The sequence below is a fragment of the Schistocerca serialis genome, chromosome 5 (assembly GCF_023864345.2).
Source record: "Schistocerca serialis cubense isolate TAMUIC-IGC-003099 chromosome 5, iqSchSeri2.2, whole genome shotgun sequence".
In the NCBI taxonomy this organism is placed as follows: Eukaryota; Metazoa; Arthropoda; class Insecta; order Orthoptera; family Acrididae; genus Schistocerca; species Schistocerca serialis.
The window spans coordinates 87,226,444-87,244,407 of NC_064642.1; the positions used below are offsets into that span (position 1 = coordinate 87,226,444).

The 17,964-nt window shown below is 43.3% G+C and overlaps 1 protein-coding gene across 1 annotated transcript in view; it reads right to left on the reverse strand.

The window, feature by feature from the left end:
* LOC126481682 (H(+)/Cl(-) exchange transporter 4) overlaps positions 1-17,341 on the reverse strand; it is a 403,512-nt gene extending 386,171 nt beyond the window's left edge. The window contains exon 1 of the mRNA XM_050105618.1: positions 17,265-17,341. The gene's annotated coding sequence lies outside the window, so the exon portion shown is untranslated. The remainder of the gene's footprint in view (positions 1-17,264) is intronic.
* Between the last annotated feature and the right edge of the window lie 623 nt (positions 17,342-17,964).

Here is a 17,964-nt window from a genome sequence, read left to right on the forward strand (position 1 = left end):
GCGCCGCCTATCCAGGCGGGATAAAAAACTCCTCAAATATATGGTCTTCACTGCCATCGAAAGCGTTACTAATGCTGCACTTCTTCAAAGATTTAACAGTAATGTCTTCTCTCACTCTAGAACACGACTGTTTTACCCACAGACATACTTGTTTGATTGTAGGTCGTTTTAAAGCCCCTTTCCGCGTGAATTCATGTTGGGTTTTATCCATTACCATTTTTTCCATTCCCACCTCATACACACTTTAAATGATTTATTTGTCGAGACATAAAGAGGTTGCAATTATGAAGTAAGTCATTCAGGAATAACTGCAAGTTATGTACTTCCGTCCGCAACTCGTGGTCGTGCGGTAGCGTTCTCACTTCCCACGCCCGGGTTCCCGGGTTCAATTCCCGGCAGGGTCAGGGATTTTCTCTGCCTCGTGATGACTGGGTGTTGTGTGATGTCCTTAGGTTAGTTAGGTTTAAGTAGTTCTAAGTTCTAGGGGACTGATGACCATAGATGTTAAGTCCCATAGTAGTCAGAGCCATTTGAACGAACCATTTTCTGTATTTCCCTTTCTCAATTTCTCTTTCACAGAATTTTTCAAATGACTATTAAACTGATCTAGCACAAGAAGAGAAATCTTCTTCAATAAAGCACCTTTCCGTCTCTCTCACCCTCTGTTAACCCATAATTTCATACCAGTCTTGTCCGTCCAACCCTTGTCATGTGCGTGAACAACACTTGGCGGTATTTCAGAAGGTTTCGGCATTGTTTTGCGCTTGAAAATGATCACTGCATTAAGTTTAGTACCGTCTTCTCAACATGAAAGGACAACAGTGTAGTGCGTTTTTTTCATGTCCACTTGTTTTTATAGTTACAATTTTAGCACATTTCATGGCAGCAGTTCTGTTACTCAGCACATCAAATTTCAGGATAATTTTGTCCATACTCGCTGTTTGGCTTAATTACACACTGGTTTTCTTTCAATGTTGAATAATAAAGCGATGGAAAGATGCTATTTTCTCTTCGTACTCTTGTGGCATTTCTGTAATATTTTGGGTTTGGTCCGCATGCTAAGTACATGAAGCTTCATATACCCGTAGCACCAATCAACTATAGATCCAGCCAACTCCACCCTTGAAGTCTGTCAAGTTTCACTGTAGCGTTAGCTTACGAGCGTGTATTCAAATCATTTTTGTATTAATTCCAATGCCATTTTGATGGTGGGATTGAATCCATTTCGCCCGCCGGGGTGGCCGAGCTGTTCTAGGCGCTACAGTCTGGAACCGCGCGACCGCTACGGTCGCAGGTTCGAATCCTGCCTCGGGCATGGATGTGTGTGATGTCTTTAGGTTAGTTAGGTTTAAATAGTTCTAAGTTCTAGGGGACTGATGACCTTAGAAGTTAAGTCCTATAGTGTTCAGAGCCATTGAATCCATTTCAACACTTCATCTTCTAATTTTGGCCATTTTTCAGTCTTCTATCTGCACAATTAGTCTTCCTCATTTTTTTTCAGTTCTTCTTTACTAGCCCACCAATCCAAACTGTTTTTTTCTGTTGCTTTTCTGCTGCTCAGATGCTCTGTTTCCATGTTCTTCTGCATATGCTATTACTTTCGATTTATAGTCCGCATCATACGAAGACTTTTTATTTTTTCCGCTACGAAACTAGCTACTAACGAAGGTACTGTTACCGCTAACACGAATCATTTTCAGTTTAAGATCACTAGCACCGTTGGCTCGCTAGATGGCGCTCACATAGGTCAAACGGATATCAACTGCATTTTTTAAAATAGGAACCCCCATTTTTATTACATATTCATGTAGTACGTAAATAAATATGAATGTTTTAGTTGGACCACTTTTTTCGCTTTGTGATAATTGGCGCTGTAATAGCCACAAACATATGGCTCACAATTTTAGACGAACAGTTGGTAACAGGTGTTTTAAATTAAAATACAGAACGTAGGTACGTTTGGACATTTTATTTCGGATGTTCAAATGTGATACATGTACCTTTGTGAACTTATCCTTTCTTAGAACACATGCTGTTACAGCGTGGTTACCTGTAAATACCACATTGATGTAATAAATGCTCAAAATTATGTCCGTCAATCTCAATACATTTGGCAATACGTGTAACGACATTCCTCTCAACAGCGAGTAGTTCGCCTTCCGTAATGTTCGCACATGCATTGACAATGTGCTGTCGCCTGATGTCAGGCGTTGTCGGTGGATCACAATAGCAAATATCCTTCAACTTTCCTCACAAAAAGAAACCCGGGGACGTCAGATCCGGTGAACGTGCGGGCCATGCAGTGAAACATCTTGTAATAACATCGGTAGAACATTACGTAGAAAATCGACATACATTGCACCATTTAGATTGCCATCGATAAAATGGGGGCCAATTATCCTTCCTCCCATAATGCCGCATCATACACTAACCCGCCAAGGTCGCTGATGTTCCATTTTTCGCAGCCATCGTGGATTTTCCGTTGCGCAATAGTGCATATTATACCGGTTTACGTTACCGCTATTGGTGAATGACGCTTCGTCGCTAACTAGAACGCGTGCAAAAAATCTGACATCGTCCCGTAATTTCTCTTTTGCCCAGTGGCAGAACTGTACACGACGTTCAAAGTCGTCCCATGCAATTCCTGGTGCATAGAAATATGGTACGGGTGCAATCGATGTTGATGTAGCATTCTCAACACCGACGTTTTTGAGATTCCCGATTCTCGCGCAATTTGTCTGCTACTGATGTGCGGATTAGCCGCGACAGCAGCTAAAACACCTACTTGGGCATCATCATTTATTGCAGGTCATGGTTGACGTTTCACATGTGGCTGAACACTTCCTGTTTCCTTAAATAACGTAACTATCCGGCAATCGGTCCGGACACTTGTATTATGTCGTCCAGGATACCGAGCAGCATACATAGCACACGCGCGTTGGGCATTTTGATCACTATAGCCGTACATCAACACGATATCGACCTTTTCCGCAATCGGTAAACGGTCCATTTTAACACGGGAAATATATCACAAAGCAAATACCGTCCACACTGGCAGAATGTTACGTGATACCACGTACTTATTCGTTTGTGACTATTACAACACCATCTATCACAAAGCGAAAAAAGTGGTCCAACTAGAACATTCATATTTCTTTACGTACTATACGAATATGTAATAAAAAATTGGGGTTCCTATTTAAAAAAGCGCAGTTGATATCCGTTTGACCTATGGCAGCGCCATCTAGCGGGCCAGCCATAGCGCCATCTGGTTTCCCCCTTCAAGCTACACGAGTTTCGTTCTTTGTAGTTTTTTTCGTTTGATGCTTATTTCGTGAGATGTTTGGCCTGGTCACTATCAATGGACCACCCTTTACAGCCACTTTTGAGACTGGCGGAAATTTTAACTCAAACACTGGACATTTTTAAATTAATTTCCAGAGTACGACGCACCTGAATTTTGGAAGCAATTCTTCGAAGAGAAAAGCGTGTCTTATGGCCCGTAAAGTATGGTGGGATGTTGTTACGTGAGTCAGTAAACAGCCTGTAGCACTGGCGTCAACAATGGGACCTGTAAATTTGCCTGCAAGATACCTGGACCTCACCCCATTAGATTTATTTCCCTGGGGCTACATGAAAGCCGAGGTGCATTCTACCCCTATTGACTCGGATGCGGTAATTAGTTGCCAGACACCACGCAATTTCCAGCGAACCTGGCACTCCTCCTGCTTCGATACCAGCTCTGCGCTGAGTTTAATCGAGCTCATTCTGAACACCTGTTGTAATGTAACAGTGATCAGAACACTCCAATAACATGGGTTCCCGACACATGATTGCTTTATGAAATATATGTGTGTGTATTTCGCTCCTGTATCATTCCTGTTAGTTTGGGCACTGTGTGTAACTGGAAATTTCGACAATATGTGGTATCTCTCTCATTTCTCACAACTGTGACTGCTGATTTAAAAACATGAGAGATTTACTCCCGAAACGAAATACTGAATATATTTCATACCTCTGTCCCTTTTGGTGACCGGTGTTTGTAGGTGCACGCAACAAATTTTCAGTAAAATCACAACCGATTTTCTTTTCTTCGTTGCTGTTGTTAAATTAGTATTAAGATTTAAACGTTTGCATTATTTTACAGCTTGTTGTTGTTGTTGTTGTTGTTGTTGTTGTTGTGGTCTTCAGTCCTGAGACTGGTTTGATGCAGCTCTCCATGCTACTCTCTCCTGTACAAGCTTCTTCATCTCCCAGTACTTCCTGCAGCCTACATCTTTCTGGATCTGCATAGTGTATTCATCTCTTGGTCTCCCTCTACGATTTTTACTCTCCATGCTGCCCTCAAATACTAAATTGATGATCTCTTGATGCCTCAGAACATGTCCTACCAACCGATCCCTTCTACTAGTCAAGTTGTGCCACAAACTCCTCTTTTCCCCAATTCTATTCAATACTTCCTCATTAGTTATGTGATCTACCCATCTAATCTTCAGCATTCTTCTGTAGCACCACATTTCAAAAGCTTCTATTCTCTTCTTGTCCAAACTATTTATCGTCCATGTTTCACTTCCAAACGTGGCTACACTCCATACAAATACTTTCAAAAACGACTTCCTGACACTTAAATCTATACTCGAAGTTAACAAATTTCTCTTCTTCAGAAACGCTTTCCTTGCCATTGCCAGTCTATATTTTATATCCTCTCTACTTCGACCATCATCATGACTAATATTAAAATTATTTTTATTATCAGAACTAATGCTAAAGTGAACCTCACATTTAGAATAAAACTAAATGCGTTACCTGACCAGAGAAGCACTCAGAAGGGGAAGAGGAAAGGTTCAAAAGGTTCAAATGGCTCTGAGCACTGTGGGACTCAACTTCTGAGGTCATTAGTCCCCTAGAACTTAGAACTAGTTAAACCTAACTAACCTAAGGACATCACATACATCCATGCCCGAGGCAGGATTCGAACCTGCGACCGTAGCGGTCTCGCGGTTCCAGACTGCAGCGCCTAGAACCGCACGGCCACACTGGCCGGCAAGAGGAAAGGAAATGAAACTTTACGGATTAAGAGGGTATGTGACGTTATTTCAGAAATCATAAAATCGTGTCAAATATGCAAAGACCTTGGCAGTATCAGCTTACTTATCACCTCCTCTGGACTGGACGTATGAACTAATTCGGTTGGGAAGGGTTTCATGAAATTCTTGTATCGTCTCCTGAGGCAATCAGCTCCACAACTGTAGTAAATGCTGGTCGGTATTCTGTATACTGGCACTGGAAAGTAGTTGACGTCCGAGAGCACCGACAGCATCACACATGTGCCATACGTGCCGATGATGCGACGCCATTCATCAGCAGTCCATTGTTCTCGGTCACAGCGCCACTCCGAACGCGGCCGTTGTTGTGGTGTTAACGGCATACTAGACGTGGGAAGCTGCTACTCTCCGACCAGTGATGACGGATGACACAGAATGTTGCACGGAGTCCATTACTTGTTCCCGGACGACAGGTACAAATCTCCGTGGGGGTTACGACGCGCTTGGTGCACAATATGGCGACCCTCCGTTATGATGGTCCGGCGTGGTCGACCAGGACCTGCGAACGGGTATGTCTTCCCTGACGTGCTCATGCAATCGAATATCAGCAAACTGAGTATTGCACGATACGACCATGTCTTCTGGGTCTCAGTTCATTTGTCCCTTGGGAAAATACGCTACATACTTAACGTTCCTGGTAATTAAAACTTTGTGCTTAACTGGGACTCGAACCTGGGAACTTTGCCTAGGCCAAGGCTAAGCTATTCGCTGCAATGCCCTTTCTTCTAGGAGCTCTAGTCCCATAAAGTATGTTGGAGAACCTTTATGTTTTGAAAGGTGAAAGAAGAAGTGCCGACTAACGTAGAGCTTTAAGGATGGGTCGTGAGTCGTGCTTGGGTGATTCAGTACGTAAAGCACTTGCCTACGAAACGTAAAGGTCCCAAGGTCGAGTCCCGGACCGACACACAGTTTTAATCTGCCAGGAAGTTTCAGATCAGCGCACATTCCATTGCAGAGTGAAAATATATTATTGATGCTACATACGTATTATCTTCCAGGGGACTGACCATTCATTAATTTCCACCTTACACTAACAAAGAACTTAACATTTCACGTAGATTGAAAATACATAGTCAATGAAAACAAATATGGGAGTTATTGTTCTCTGACAGTTATGACGCGTCAGTCTGTGTCAGTGTCTGATGTTGCATTCTGGTCACAACTGTCGGTTCTGGATGGAAGCTCTATTTACGCTCCTGCAGCATTTAATTCTTACTTTCCGAAGATGGATGAGAACGCAAGTGTTTTTTGGAGCTCTCGGTTCGAATGTTCATTTGTTAGGTCACTTAACACGTCACACACTACACCTCATAGAAGAAACGCACGTAGGGGTGTGCCTCTAGAGAGGCGGATCTGAATAGGATGAGAGAAGAGAGGAGAGCATGGATGGACACCGTGTGAAACTCAGCCTTTGGGCGAACACCGATTGTGGTGATGAGGACGATGATGATGTCTATCTTTGTTTCAGAACTTACGCCATGATAGCTGCACTGAAACATCATGTGCTCTAACGTTTCAGCATCATCTTATTAGTACCTGTCGTGAGAAAACTTGTTAAATTTATGGAACTACACTAGACTATGGAAATGCATCACAGAGCAGGATTGTTGCAGCGTTTTTCGGTTGCCCCTCTCCACAACGTTCGGTAGGAGTTGATGCGCATCACTTTCGGTTTTTGTTTTGCGTCCCATACGTCCCGCACCTCCTTGTCAGCAATTCTTGTTTATTGTCGAGCTCTTGAGCGATGATTATTTCCAGTTTGCTGCTTATTTCCTAATTTGTACTAGGTCTAGAACTTTGCTTCCGCCGTATTTTCTCGAAGTTTGGGGCTTTATTGTGAAAAACTTACAAAAAAAATATGATTCATTGCCCATCGCTGGCCACTACGTTCTCCCATCTTTCGGATAGCATACGAATCCTGTGGCGGAAGAACTGGGCGTCTTTTGTGGGGATCCATGAATCGATTCAATTTTGCACTTGTTCATATGATCGGAAGTGTTGGTCAGCCAGACTGTACGCCACTGATCGAAAAAGGTTGTAGTCAGAGAGAGAAACTTGTGGAGAATACGGCGAGAGGGTTAGGACTTCTCATTTCAACGCTTCCATGTATATTTTGACGGGTTTTGCGACAGGGGGTCGAGCACTGACCTGCTGCAAAATGACTTTTCTTGTCTATCGCTGTATTGTGGCCGTTTGTGTTTCAGTACTGGGCTCGAACACATCAATTACTTTCGATTATGATGTCCTGTGACTGTCTTCGTCTGTTTCAGTAGCTACGAAAACGTTCTGTATTCCCCCGCCATGCTGGTCTTCGACGTCAAAATCAACGTTCTTAAGGCGTTGAACACATTCTCTGCACGTTCTTCCACTAATAGTTCCCTCACCATTGGTCTTACCCAGCATTTTAAGAGCCACAGTCGCAGATTTCTTCATGTTAAACCAGAAAATTAAAACTTCCCGCAAATGGTTAGAAATGGGTACGTAAGTTGACGTACTTAATCGAGAATAACCTTATGGTGCAGTCACAAATCTACTGATATCTTTACGGCATTATGTTAATAGATGCCTAAGCTTATTGTATTACACCTATGAGCAACCACCTGAACCCCACTTGCCGCTACTGCCGTCTATTGCGAAACAGCGGAAGTACTGGATATAACCCAATAATCAGGAGTAAGGCCTTACGAAAGGCTCTGAGCAGTTCCAAATTATGACTAGATTTTATGGAACACGATCGCTGAACTACTCCGTCTAAATTCGTCATAATATCCATGCGGTTACCGGAGGGGTTGTGAACGCTGATGAAAGTAAAAACTTCTATGGAGACAAAAACTCAACTAGATCCGAAGGAAACAAGAGTAAACTTTTAACGTCCAATATATGATCTTGTCATTACAAATGGAGTAAAAACTCAGTTTCAATAAGAATTTGGTAGGAGATATACTGCGGTGTTTCTTTTTTCTTTTTCCAATAGGACCATCCCGACGTTCCCTTAACTAATCGTCCACCACACTCCTGATTCATCATCGTGCAGCGGCTTCTGATGTAGCAGATGAACATTTTCAGAACTCCAAAGTCGATTGATCTGTGAGATCACATACCCCAACAAATGCAGCCAAGTTTCATCACAAAAAAGAGCATCTCTCCATTATGCACATATGGGGTATCGACAAACATTATGGAAACACTAAAAACACATTACCATGCATAACAAGGCGTTGGAAAACCGTTGGCATTCAAAATGGCTTCCACACGTCTCGGAATGGATAAATACAGGTACTGTATGGGTTTGAAAAGAGTCTTATACCATTCTTTAAGCAAAATAGTGGCGAATTTAGGTAACGATACCGAAAGTGACAATCTATCAGACAGTATTCTTCCAAATTAGACCGTTAAAGGTCAGCAATATTGAAATCTGGCGACTGTGGTGGCCAGGTAATATACGACAGCACATCCTCGGGTCCACAAAGCGAGTCCTGAACGATGCGAGCTGTGTGAACAAGGTCCCTGTCGTCTTGGGTTCCACCAATGGGGAAAAACATTATACGACGGCGTCGACCTGATCAGCCACAATGGTCACAGAATCCTTGGCAGTAATGTGAGCTTGTAGAGTAACCATAGGCCATTGAATACAACGATATGGCTGCCAGAGTCATCACCTCACACCTGCCATTTTCACTTTTTGGATGTACAGTCGACCTTAAGCTGAAAACAGTTTTAAACAAGATTTATGCCTCGAAATGACAGTCTTCCATTGCTCCGTAGCCCATATTTTATGGCTCCGTTGCCACTTTTCATATCGCGGGCATTTGTGTCCCAGACGAGTGATTTCGGAATTCCAGTTCTTGCTGCAGTTCCCTGATTGTGGAACTTCCTTCGTGTTGACTGATTTTTCTCATGTCGAGAAATGACAAGGAGCGATCTGTTTTTCTTGGCAAAAGCTTTCCAAAGCCAAGATCGCGTAAATATTTCTTTAATTACAATAACTGGTTTCGACAGGCTTTACTGCCATCTTCAGATCTTTGGCAGCAAAGTCTGTTGAAACCAGTCACTGCAAATAAAGAAATATTTATGCGATCTTGGATTTAGAAAGTTTTTTTCTTCGTGTTGTTTCGGTGCTGACAGGGTTCGCGAGTCCGACCTTCAGTTCTGCAGTGACTTCCGCAGCTGTCGTCCTCTTATTTTTCGTCACAATCTCTTTAACGATCGACCGTCACGATCACTCAGCACACACTTTCGTTCGCGTTGTGACTCAGCGCATGATGTTTTTCCACTCTCCTTGTATGGCTGCCTTGATTGACGAAGCACCCACCATACGAGCAACAACAATTTGCCCACGTTTCAAATCACTTAGCTTCGACATAATGCACTCACTAAACAGAACACTGTTGTGACCACGACTGACACTCGCAATGTGTTGAGGACATTTCACAGGTGCCGTTCGTGGTCAAATAAAACCTTGGCTATTGCCTGTATTTATGTTCAAACGTATATTTCTCGGGGTGTTTCCATATTTTTGTCCAACAACTGTACTTCAGCAGCTAGTTGGAGAACTTACTGACGTCGAGTAACAGTATCTGGTTAGTTGACGCACTATTGTTGGTAAGTTTTCAGTTTGAGTCTGTGAACAGCCCTGTGGACAGATGCTTCTAGCAAAAAAATGGTTCAAATGGCTCTGAGCACTATGGGACTTAACATCTATGGTCAACAGTCCCCTAGAACTTAGAACTACTTAAACCTAACTAACCTAAGGACATCACACAACACCCAGCCATCACGAGGCAGAGAAAATCCCTGACCCCGCCGGGAATCGAACCCGGGAACCCGGGCGTGGGAAGCGAGAACACTACCTCACGACCACGAGCTGCGGGCATGCTTCTAGCATACCAGTCTCAAGCGCTAAATGAAGCAATGACTTTCCCAGATTTGTTTCCATGGCTAGTCCAGTTAAAACCGGTACGCAGAAGTTCCCCCGATATACACTGGAATAGCGATATGCACATACAAAGATGGCGGTAGCATCGCATGCGCAAGGTATTAAAAGGGCAGTGCATTGGCGTAACTGTCATTTGCACTCAGGTGATTCCTGTGAAAAGGTTCCTGATGTGATTATGGCAGCACGATAGGCATTTTACAGGGTGGTTGTTGTCGTTGTGGTCTTCAGTCCAGAGACTGGTTTGTTGCAGCCCTCCATGCTACTCTATCCTGTGCAAGCTTCTTCATCTCCCAGTACCTACTGCAACCTACATCCTTCTGAATCTGCTTAGTTTATTCATCTCTTGGTCTCCCTCTACGATTTTTACCCTCCACGCTGCCCTCCAATACTAAACTGGTGATCCCTTGATGCCTCAGAACATGTCCTACCAACCGATCCCTTCTTCTAGTCAAGTTGTGCCACAAATTCCTCCTCTCCCCAGTTCTATTCAGTACCTCCTCATTAGTTACGTGATCTACCCATCTAATCTTCAGCATGGTTCTGCAGCACCACATTTCGAAAGCTTCTATTCTCTTCTTGTCTAAACCAGCTATCGTCCATGTTTCACTTCCATACATGGCTACACTCCATACAAATACTTTCAGTAAAGACTTCCCGACACTTAAATCTATACTCGATGTTAACAAATTTCTCTTCTTCAGATACGCTTTCCTTGCCATCGCCAGTCTACATTTTATATCCTCTCTACTTCGACCATCATCAGTTATTTTGGTCCCCAAACAGCAAACTCATTTACTACTTTAAGTGTCTCATTTCCTAATCTAATTCCCTCAGCATCATCCGACTTAATTCGACTACATTCCATTATCCTCGTCTTGCTTTTGTTGATGTTCATCTTATATCCTCCTTTCAAGAGACTGTCCATTCCGTTCAACTGCTCTCCTAAGTCCTTTGCTGTCTCTGACAGTATTACAACGTCATCGGTGAACCTCAAAGTTTTTATTTCTTCTCCATGAATTTTAATACCTACTCCGAATTTTTCTTTGATTACAAATGTGTAAACTTATGGGGGAAAGGGGGGAGAGAGAGGGAGAGAGAGGGGGGGGGGGGGGGAGAGAGGGAGGGAGGGGGAGAGAGAGAGAGAGAGAGAGAGAGAGAGAGAGAGAGAGAGAGAACTTAGCAGAGTACGTCAGTTATGTTTTACTGTTTAGAATACTTCACTGAGATAAATGTGTACACTACTCCGAAAAGCCACGTAGTTTCTGATGGTGGAAATGAGATAACGATGGACAAAGGGTCCGATGCCGCCACATGATTTCTCTAAAAACAACGCAGAGATATCGTGATGTATACCGGCAAACTGGAATATAAAGGGTGACTGGAAATGTATACTGACACACTTCCTTTGTCTATCATCTTTCGGAAACGGAAAAAGAAGGACTTAAGATCAGCGTTTAGCTTTCCGTTGACTCGTTGGAGACCGAAGCACCCGCTCGGACAGGACGATGCGGAAGGAAATCAGCTGTGTCCTTTCCATAGGAACAACCCAACATAGAACTCGAGCGATTTACTGGATGCAGGTTGTGATGCGAACGTTTATGTCAAAACTTCCACGTACTCTAATAATAAAACTCAATCAATTCATAAACGCAGCCAATCTAATTAATTCCCAGCGACAACGAGAGTAGGGGTATGGTTAAAGTTAACATCAGTGATTGCCGTATCTAGCTACACTACTGGCTATTAAAATTGCTACACCAAGAAGAAATGCAGTTGATAAACGGGTATTCATTGGACAAATATATTATACTAGAACTGACATGTGATTACATTTTCACGCAATTTGGGTGCATACATCCTGAGAAATCAGTACCCAGAACAACCACCTCTGGCCGTAATAACAACCTTGATACGCCTGGGCATTGAGTCAAGAGCGCTTGGATGGCGTGTATAGGTACAGCAGGCCATGCAGCTTCAACACGATACCACAGTTCACCAAGAGTAGTGACTGGCGTACTGTGACGAGCCAGTTGCTCGGCCACCATTGACCAGACGTTTTCATTTGGTGACAGATCTGGAGAATGTGCTGGCCACGGCAGCAGCCGAACATTTTCTGTATCCAGAAAGGCCCGTACAGGGCCTGCAACATGCGGTCGTGCATTATCCTGCTGAAATGTAGCGTTTCGCAGGGATCGAATAGAGGGTTGAGCCACGGGTCGTAACACATCTGAAATGTAACGTCCACTGTTCAAAGTGCTGTCAATGCGAACAAGAGGTGACCAAGACGTGTAACCAATGGCACCCCATACCATCACGCCGGGTGATACGCCAGTATGGCGATGACGAATAAACGCTTCCAATGTGCGTTCACCGCGATATCGCCAAACACGGATGCAACCATCATGATGCTGTAAACAGCACCTGGATTAATCCGAAAAAATGACGTTTTGCCATTCGTGCACCCAGATTCGTCGTTGAGTACACCATCGCAGGCGCTCCTGTCTGTGATGCAGCGTCAAGGGTAATCGCAACCATGGTCTCCGAGCTGATAGTCTATGCTGCTGCAAACGTCGTCGAACTGTTCGTGCGGATGGTTGTTGTCTTGCAAACGTCCCCATCTGTTGACTCAGGGATTGAGACGTGGCTGCACGATCCGTTACAGCCATGCGGATAAGATGCCGACTGCTAGTGATACGAAGCCGTTGGGATCCAGCACGGCGTTCCGTATTACCCTCCTGAACCCACCGATTCCATATTCTGCTGACAGTCATTGGATCTCGACCAACGCGAGCAGCAATGTCGCGACACGATAAACCGCAATCACGATAGGCTACAATCCGACCTTTATCAAAGTCTGAAACGTGATGGTACGCATTTTTCCTCCTTACACGATGCAGCACAACAACGTTTCACCAGGCAACGCCGGTCAACTGCTGTTTGTGTATGAGAAATCGGTTGGAAACTTTCCTCATGTCAGCACGTTGTAGGTGTCGCCACCAGCGCCAACCTTGTGTGAATGCTCTGAAAAGCTAATCATTTGCATATCACAGCGCCTTCTTCCTGTCGGTTAAATTTCGTGTCTGGAGCACGTCATCTTCGTGGTGTAGCAATTTTAATGGCCAGTAGCGTACTAAATTTCCCTACCAATTTCTCATTCTGTAGGCTTCTTCAGATGTGTAGCTGGAAATCCTACTGACTACATGTTGTGCGGGGGCCAGCAGAACAGGCGAAAGCGACCCAGAGTCTGGTCACTAAGGCGTGCGCAGTCCTCTTCGAAGGACGGGCACCGTCACTACGACAGAGTAAGGAGGAATTTGGTAAAATTTGAGATCAGTATATTGCATGCGGGTTTAGCTGCGCTGGAGAGGTGTCGTCCGTGTTTGCCTTCTAAATGGCGGGAAGCTATTGTGTACTGTTTTTAACGTGGTGCGTCCACTGGCGCCAGGAGACACGTCGCGAGGTAACAACGACGGTGCGTGCAGTATCTTGATGTCCTCCGCCCTGCAGGAAGCCCATACTCTGGGAGCGCTAGGCCCAGGATGGCGCAAAGGTAAGATCTCTGAAGTGGAGTGAGAGGAGAACCATCTGTTTTCTTTGTGCTTAAAACCATGGCACTCACAGCCGTCAGGCTGTCGCCATGCTAATTGAATTGCTGTTTACTCTGCTAACAAGGGAACCTCCCCATCGCACCCCCCTCAGATTTAGTTATAAGTTGGCACAGTGGATAGGCCTTGAAAAACTGAACACAGATCAATCGAGAAAACAGGAAGAAGTTGTGTGGAACTATGAAAAAAATAAGCGAAATATACAAACTGAGTAGTCCACGCGCAAGGTAGGCAACATCAAGGAAAGTGTGAACTCAGGATCGCCGTGGTCCTGTGGTTAGCGTGAGTAGCTGCGGAACGAGAGGTCCTTGGTTCAAGTCTTCTCTCGAGTGAAAAGTTTACTTTTTTTTATTTTCCCAAAGTTATGATCTGTCCGTTCGTTCATTGACGTCTCTGTTCACTGTAATAAGTTTAGTGTCTGTGTTTTGCGACCGCACCGCAAAACCGTGCGATTAGTAGACGAAAGGAGGTGCCTCTCCAATGGGAACCGAAAACATTCGATCGCAAGGTCATAGGTCAACCGATTCTTCCACAGGCAAACACGCCTGATATACTCTATGCGACACTGGTGACGGCTTGTGCGCCACATGACAGGAATATGTTGTCGACCCACCTAACTTGTACACTTGGCGAATGGGTAAAAAGATTCTTCTACCTTGCCCGATTTAGGTTTTCTTGTGGATGTAATAATCACTCCCAAAAAAAAGTGATGAAAACATAAGAGTTTGTCACATAAACTGCAACAAACGAATGTAACAGTTTCACAGTCGCATAGTTTTCCCTGTGCTCTGTCAAAACATATGTTTTGTTTCGATGTTTGCTTAGGCGTAGCGTCCCCATACTTCGGCGCAGTTACCTCGCATCGGACGGACGGACGGACAGATAATAACTGTCTGAAAATAAAACTTTTCACTCGATGGAAGACTTGAACCAAGGACCTCTCATTACGCAGCTGCTCACGCTAACCACGGGACCACGGCGCTCCTGAGCTCTTACTTTCCTTGTTGTTGCCTATCTTTCCCATGGACTACTTAGTTTGTATATTTTACTTATTTTCTTCATAGTTCCACACAACTTCTTCCTGTTTTCTCGATTGATCTGTGTTCAGTTTTTCAAGGCCTATCCACTGTACCAACTTATAACTAAATCTGAGGGGTGTGCGATGGGGAGGTTCCCTTGTAAGAAACAGTATGAACAGGTACCATACGATAATATTAATAAATTCTGGAGAGGGAAAATAGAACTCGTTTGTGTGTATGTGGAAAAGGCCTGATTGGCTTAAACTCGAAGTAGGACAGATGTTGTGATTCAGAAATTGTCTGTATCTGACCTCCAGCATTAAAGCTCCCACGATTGGTTAATTATATTAAAACTGAGTATGAAGGGGAGATTGTTGCGATGTTAGAATGGGTCTGATTGCTCGGCACTCAAAAGATCTCGCAGTCACTAATGACCAAACTCATGAACAATGCTCACACAAAAAAAGAGTCAAAATTCGGCTTCTTGTTGGGAGCACTCTGAGGAACTCACTTCCATTCGCAACTCACCAGTAGGGATGGGAAAAACTGACCGGTTAAAACCGATACTGGTATTTTAGTTCTGAATAACCGATATATTTCGGTGTTTGTTTGGTCTCGGTTATAACAGGTGTTTTTCTTATTTGTTATTAGTAACCGAGTAAAAAAACGAAATATCATTTAGGCATAACAGCAGTGCTATTTTTTGTTTTCTAAGCAACGTTCTTAAAAAAAGGAGTAACTTTGTCAAGTTGCTACTTGCGTTTAAATATGTTGATTGATCTGGACGAAATGGCTTTATGTGGAGTCAAGGAAACGAAATAGTACTGAGCACGAAGCTATTCATTTTCTTTATTTAAAAGAAAAGAAGAAAGAGACTATCAATGTTTATATGTCCGCTTAATTACAAAAATTGATCTGTTTGGCAACAACCGTACTTTCTGCATAACTGACTAATGTGTATACTGATAAACCCACTCCCTCTTTTAATGCCAAAGGCACTCATACACAGTCAATGGCTGGAGGAAAAACATTCGCTAATTCCCTATTCACAAATATGAACGTGTCTTTACTCCTTCAAAAGTTTTCTAGGCATTCCAAGTCTCTGCAATTTTGGAGTACTATGGGACTTACCCTCGGGCGTGCACTTCACAGTGGTTTGCCGAGTATAGGTATAGTTGTAATCAAATTATTTCCCACACCTGATCACTTCGGGCTTTTCAAACTCGTGTAATTTAGGAAGTGTAAGAAAACAGTTTCGAAAACATTAATTGGCGTGGATGAGAGTTTTAAGTGCTTCTTCTCATACAAACTCGTCCTCTTCCTCTACCTCCTGACACACTTTTCTGTAAACAAATCGTATCCATTAAAAATATCACGAATGTTCTGATTATTTCCCTTCATCATGCAAACGAAATCGGGCAGTTAATTTACAGAAAACATCCGAGAAAAAAACTGACGTTCGCTATTATTTAAGCTATGGCACATGATGTAAAACTCAATCTATACAACGTAGCGTAACATCAAAGGCTTAATATCTGCATAAGGTCATGGATAATTCCGAAAAATCAATGTTTTCCAATTCGGAAAACAGCAAAGTTTTGATTAACGACACAAAATCCGTTAAGCTACCAATCACCAGTTATTTACTTAATCGGTTAACAAAATACCATCCTAGTCCTTTAATTACGTAAACTATTACATAAACGACGAAGTCACAGGATCCACAGCTGCACTCGACATAAACAAGAGAAGTAGAATGAAAGAATGTTTAAATACATTCTTATAAGATGCAGCATGCAAGTTTGTATACTGAATAAGGCTGTATAAAGTATTTTTGTATGAAACAGTAGAAACTAACTGGTATTTTTCTTCACGTCGGCAGAGATTACTGTAACGTTATCGTACCGCACATCTAGTTTCAGAGTTCTGGTTGTCGCGAACTGAAATCATCTTTCCCCACTGACAATAGGCATTATTTGTAAACAGTCCACAGACTTCTACACTAGCACAATCACTTCGACTGACTGTTGTACCGGTACTGTCATAGTGTCGAAGAACGGAACCAAATACATTTCATTCTGCAAATTGACATGACAGTTTTTATACTTACTGCTTAAGAGAACGCGAATGCGCATGTGTTCACAGATGCTGAATGCGCCCTATCTCTGTTTCCTGCACCGTGTGCGCTGCATAAACATGTCGAATGTACCGGTAATTTGTATTCGACAATTGCCGCGGCCCTTAGACAGCTGTGTGGACAAGAACACGTGACTGCAGCGGCGCCCGTGGCGTTTTGTGAAAACAGATGGAGGCCCCTAGTGTACGCGTTTAACAGCAGATGGCGGTTGATGCCAGCGTTGGTTCAGGCGGCTTTATTCGACACTGAGTAGCATGTCGTTATCCGAATACAATGTAAATACATAGATCTCAAATTTGTAACCCACCCTGATACCTCCGCTTGTTGAAGTGGACCGGTAAGTTGTCTTCTTCGTGCCTCTGTTAGTTTACATCACAAACTGACGTCAACAAAAGCTCATTCAAGGGACATTTATTTACAAGAAGTACCCAATGCTACTCATAGTACTAGCACTTTACTCACGTGACGTGCAGCCCAGGAAGCGTCTTCCGATGACGGAAGTACTGGAAGCCGCCCGCCGCACCACTGACAGTTGGCAAGGATCGGGCGGGTCTAGGCGTCCCTCTCACTCCCTCCCACTCGAGTTACGTAACAAGAAGCGGCCGCGACTTGCCAGTCCGGACTCCAGTTCCTTAACTAAAGCAGCAGCACCTGATCTTACGTAACGTGGCAGCGGTAAGGAAATTAATTTCATTGGATGTCTGTGATTCTCCACTGAAATTAGAGCCTTTGTATCCGTGGCTGGACCTAAATGCTTAATAGATTTCCCACCACAAAGAGACACAACTTTAATCACTCCACTGACTGAAATACAGTACGAGAAAAGGTCTTGTTGGATAATTTCCGAGTGCTATAGCAAAGTGGCAACACATGGAAATAGACAGATTGAAATTAACAATTTAAAAAAGTACCTGCAATTTATCACAGCAAAACACGGAAAGGATGAAGATTGTTGATGCACGTCATATGCTATACCATAAGATTTTAAAGAAAATTTTAGGAATAATACAGTAGCAGAAAAAAAGAAGAATGAAGGTGCAGTCTTGTTCTCTTTTAAAGTTCGAGAAGAATATAGAAAATGTGTTAATTCCTCTCTGCCCAGGAAAATACTTAAAAGTAATTCTTCTCTACATACTTTATGAATGCTTCAACAGGAATGATT